The sequence below is a fragment of the Camelina sativa genome, chromosome 13 (assembly GCF_030686135.1).
Source record: "Camelina sativa cultivar CO46 ecotype springtype chromosome 13, ASM3068613v1".
Classification (NCBI taxonomy): Eukaryota; Viridiplantae; Streptophyta; class Magnoliopsida; order Brassicales; family Brassicaceae; genus Camelina; species Camelina sativa.
In genome coordinates this window covers 13,260,430-13,265,429 of record NC_141892.1, presented here as the reverse complement: position 1 = coordinate 13,265,429, position 5,000 = coordinate 13,260,430, and the positions used below count along the sequence as shown (strand labels likewise).

Here is a 5,000-nt window from a genome sequence, read left to right as displayed (position 1 = left end):
CCTTCATCCAGGGGGGAATATGTTCGATGGAATAATTTCTTAAATGTATTACCGCATCCCCAAGGGTTAGGCCCACTTTATACAGGTCAGTGGAATCTTTATGCTCAAAACCCCGACTCAAGTAGTCATTTATTTGGTACCTCCCAAGGATCCGGAACTGCCATTCTAACCCTTCTTGGGGGATTCCATCCACAAACGCAAAGTTTATGGCTAACCGATATGGCACATCATCATTTAGCTATCGCAATTCTTTTCCTCATTGCGGGTCATATGTATAGAACGAACTTTGGAATCGGACACAGTATAAAAGATCTTTTAGAAGCACATATTCCTCCGGGAGGACGATTGGGGCGTGGGCATAAGGGTCTTTATGACACAATCAATAATTCGATTCATTTTCAATTAGGCCTTGCTCTAGCCTCCTTAGGAGTTATTACTTCCTTGGTAGCTCAACACATGTACTCTTTACCTGCTTATGCGTTCATAGCGCAAGATTTTACGACTCAAGCTGCGTTATATACCCATCACCAATATATTGCAGGATTCATCATGACAGGAGCTTTTGCTCATGGAGCTATCTTTTTTATTAGAGATTACAATCCAGAACAGAACGAGGATAACGTATTAGCAAGAATGTTAGACCATAAAGAAGCTATCATATCCCATTTAAGTTGGGCCAGCCTCTTTCTAGGGTTCCATACTTTGGGACTTTATGTTCATAATGACGTCATGCTTGCTTTTGGTACTCCCGAAAAACAAATCTTGATCGAACCCATATTTGCCCAATGGATACAATCTGCTCATGGGAAAACTTCATATGGATTTGATGTACTTTTATCTTCGACAAGCGGCCCAGCATTTAATGCGGGTCGAAGCATATGGTTGCCTGGCTGGTTAAATGCTATTAATGAGAATAGTAATTCATTATTCTTAACAATAGGTCCTGGAGATTTCTTGGTTCATCATGCTATTGCTTTAGGTTTACATACAACTACATTGATCTTAGTAAAAGGTGCTTTAGATGCACATGGTTCCAAGTTAATGCCAGATAAAAAGGATTTCGGGTATAGTTTTCCTTGCGACGGTCCGGGACGAGGTGGTACTTGTGATATTTCGGCTTGGGACGCATTTTATTTGGCAGTTTTCTGGATGTTAAATACTATTGGATGGGTTACTTTTTATTGGCATTGGAAACACATCACATTATGGCAGGGTAACGTTTCACAGTTTAATGAATCTTCCACTTATTTGATGGGATGGTTAAGAGATTATCTATGGTTAAACTCTTCACAACTTATCAATGGATATAACCCGTTTGGTATGAATAGTTTATCAGTCTGGGCATGGATGTTCTTATTTGGGCATCTTGTTTGGGCTACAGGATTTATGTTCTTAATTTCCTGGCGTGGTTATTGGCAGGAATTGATTGAAACTTTAGCATGGGCTCATGAACGCACACCTTTGGCAAATTTGATTCGCTGGAAAGATAAACCAGTAGCTCTTTCAATCGTGCAAGCAAGATTGGTTGGATTAGCTCACTTTTCTGTAGGTTATATATTCACTTATGCGGCTTTCTTGATTGCCTCCACATCGGGCAAATTCGGTTAATTATTTATGTATTCTATCTGCAATCATATATTTTTTTTATTAAAAAAAATATAGGTACGCACTCTTATATTTATTTCTACATCTAGGATCCGATTTGTATCATTATCATTGATAATAAGAGGAACTGAAGCATTATGGCAAAGAAAAGTTTGATTTATAGGGAGAAGAAGAGGCAAAAATTGGAAAAAAAATATCATTTGATTCGTCGATCCTCAAAAAAGGAAATAAGTAAGATTCCATCGCTAAGTGAGAAATGGAAAATTCATGGAAAATTACAATCCCCACCGCGTAATAGTGCACCTACACGTCTTCATCGACGTTGCTTTTCGACCGGAAGACCGAGAGCTAACTATCGAGACTTTGGACTATCTGGACACATCCTTCGGGAAATGGTTCAGGCATGTTTGTTGCCAGGGGCAACAAGATCAAGCTGGTAAGGATTTAAGTATCCCTTAATTTTTCTATTTTTTCTATCATCGATGAGGCCCCTTTACCATTCTGTCTAAATAGGCTATTCTATTTGTACAGATATGGAATAGGGGCTCATTCAATTCTTCTTTGTTTATTAGAGTTTAGTCCAAGTTTTTTTGTTTCAGCGCGGGGTAGAGCAGTTTGGTAGCTCGAAAGGCTCATAACCTTGAGGTCACGGGTTCAAATCCTGTCTCCGCAACATTTTTTTTTCAAGAAATGTAAGTTTGATTCTATTAACTAGTCATTAATTAATACGTGTCTTTTGGGACGCGAGGAAAAAATTACTATATTTCCCGGTCAACTATACCGAATCTTTTATCTTTTTGAATCCATTTATATTTGGGCGGATAGCGGGAATCGAACCCACGTCTTCTCCTTGGCAAGGAGAAATTTTACCATTCGACTATATCCGCATTTTTTTGCCTTCTTGATAAGAAATTTATCGATAATATTTGTTCAAAGCTAGACGAGATACACTCTTTGGTTTGGGGTCATTTCATAAAATTCTACCACCAAATCAATTTAATTAACAATTCTATTAATATATATAAATTATATATATATATATATATTATATATTAATATTAGATTTATTCTATATATTTAATATTGAATTCCATATTCAAGAATATATGATTCTTCTATTTCCATAAAATATTCTATATTAATATCAGATATCAATTTTCATTAGTTTTTTTTTTTCATATTTAGTAACTATTTATTAATCTTTTATTCATATTTCATTCAAGTTCCAGAAGTTCGACCCCCCCCCCCCCCTCTAATTTTTTCTTTACTTGCATTTTATGGACTTATATTGAATTTGAATGTGTAATTCATGGAATGGGAGGGGGTCATCTCATTTTTGGATCTGCAACGAATGAATTCAAGAGATAAGAGAATTAAGGATACCCACCAAGAAGACTAATCCAATCCATAAAGATGTACCAGAAAATACAACATTTTTGTTACTCGACCAACCATCAGGAGACGCAAATACAACGGGTACACTAATCAGTAAGATTGATGAAGTAATAATTAATGCAAAAACAGCCAATTGGAAAGAAATAGTCATGTTTTTAATCCTCCAAGCTATTAACAAAAGAATATACACCATTTAATCCTCTTACCCACTAAAAAACTTTAATAAATAAAGGGATTTTATCATGAATCCGTTGATTCGAGATGACTTAGTTCCAATTTCTTTTTACCATTTTTCTATTCGGACATGAAGTTAAAGGTTCTTTTTGACTTCACAAATGGGTATACTGCATCGCGTATCTCTTTTATTTATATAGATTTATAGACCTATTAAAGAGAGTCACACCCTATATCTTTCTCTACATAGTGATCGTATTAACTCATAGGGCTATGTTCTATTTGGCGAAAAAAAAAAAAAAATAGAAATTATCTTTCGGAGAGATGGCCGAGTGGTTGATGGCTCCGGTCTTGAAAACCGGTATAGTTCATAAAAATAACTATCGAGGGTTCGAATCCCTCTCTCTCCTTTTGTTGGATGAATATATTTTTATCTTTATTGGCTTTTTTTACTTCTTAGCATGATAAATAAAGGAGAATGGCTCGGCTGGATAGTATAGCCGAGCCAGAAAAAATTAGATTGAATTCAAAGAAACAAAGAAGACTTTTTAATATGAACTGATTTTTACTTTCCTGTTTTACCTACTACTTTAGTTAAGAGGAGTCATGGAAAGAACAGGTTCAAAATCACGATCAATTCCTTTTTCAAATCCTGCTGCCGCTGCGCGAGCCCTTCCCGCGTGCCATAAATGACCCACGAATAGGAAAAATCCTAGAACAAAATGAGAGGTAGATAACCAACTTCTCGGAGAGACATAATTGACTGCATTGATCTCAGTAGCTACGCCCCCTACAGAATTTAAGGAACCTAAAGGAGCATGAGTCATATATTCTGCCGAACGTCGTTCTTGCCAAGGTTGTATGTCTTTTTTCAACCTACTCAAGTCCAAACCGTTAGGACCCCTTAAAGGTTCTAACCAGGGAGCACGCAGATCCCAAAAACGCATTGTTTCTCCTCCAAAAATAACTTCTCCAGTCGGAGAACGCATTAAGTATTTACCTAAACCTGTAGGTCCTTGAGCAGACCCCACATTAGCTCCAAGACGTTGGTCTCTAACTAGAAAAGTAAATGCTTGAGCTTGAGAAGCTTCTTGCCCCGTCGGCCCATAAAACTCACTAGGGTAAGCGGTATTATTAAACCAGACAAAACAACAAGCAATGAAACCACAAACAGATAAAGCAGCTAAACTATAAGACAAGTAAGCCTCCCCAGACCATACAAGTGCGCGGCGAGCCCATGCAAAAGGCTTGGTTAAGATATGCCAGATTCCACCAAATATACAAATGGAACCTAACCATACATGCCCTCCAATTATATCTTCCAAATCGTCCACACTAACAATCCATCCTTCTCCCCCAAAGGGAGATTTTAGTAAATAACCAAATATAACACTTGGGCTAAGAGTCAAGTTTGTAATTTTTCTTACATCCCCCCCTCCCGGAGCCCAGGTATCATATACGCCCCCAAAATAGAGAGCCTTGAATACTAGAAGAAAGGCACCTACACCTAACAAAATTAAGTGAATACCCAAAATGGTGGTCATTTTATTTCTATCTTTCCATACATAACCAAAAAAAGGAAAAGATTCTTCAAGAGTTTTGGGTCCCAGAAGTGCATGATAAATACCGCCAAAGCCCAAAACTGCAGAAGAAATTACGTGAAGTACTCCAGATACAAAGTATGGAAAGGTGTCTATAACTTCTCCCCCAGGACCTACCCCCCATCCTAAAGTGGCTAGGTGGGGAAGTAAAATTAATCCTTGTTCATACATGGGCTTTTCAGGTACAAAATGGGCCACTTCAAATAAGTTCATTGCTCCGGCCCA

At 37.5% G+C, this 5,000-nt stretch overlaps 3 non-coding genes across 3 annotated transcripts; 2 read left to right on the top strand and 1 right to left on the bottom strand.

Moving 5' to 3' along the window:
* Positions 1–2,204: 2,204 nt before the first annotated feature.
* Positions 2,205–2,278, top strand: TRNAM-CAU (transfer RNA methionine (anticodon CAU)). Its single transcript has one exon. It is a non-coding gene; the product is annotated as a tRNA-Met (tRNA).
* Positions 2,279–2,421: 143 nt separating this feature from the next.
* Positions 2,422–2,492, bottom strand: TRNAG-GCC (transfer RNA glycine (anticodon GCC)). The gene has a single exon. It is a non-coding gene; the product is annotated as a tRNA-Gly (tRNA).
* Positions 2,493–3,492: 1,000 nt separating this feature from the next.
* Positions 3,493–3,584, top strand: TRNAS-UGA (transfer RNA serine (anticodon UGA)). The gene has a single exon. It is a non-coding gene; the product is annotated as a tRNA-Ser (tRNA).
* Positions 3,585–5,000: the final 1,416 nt, after the last annotated feature.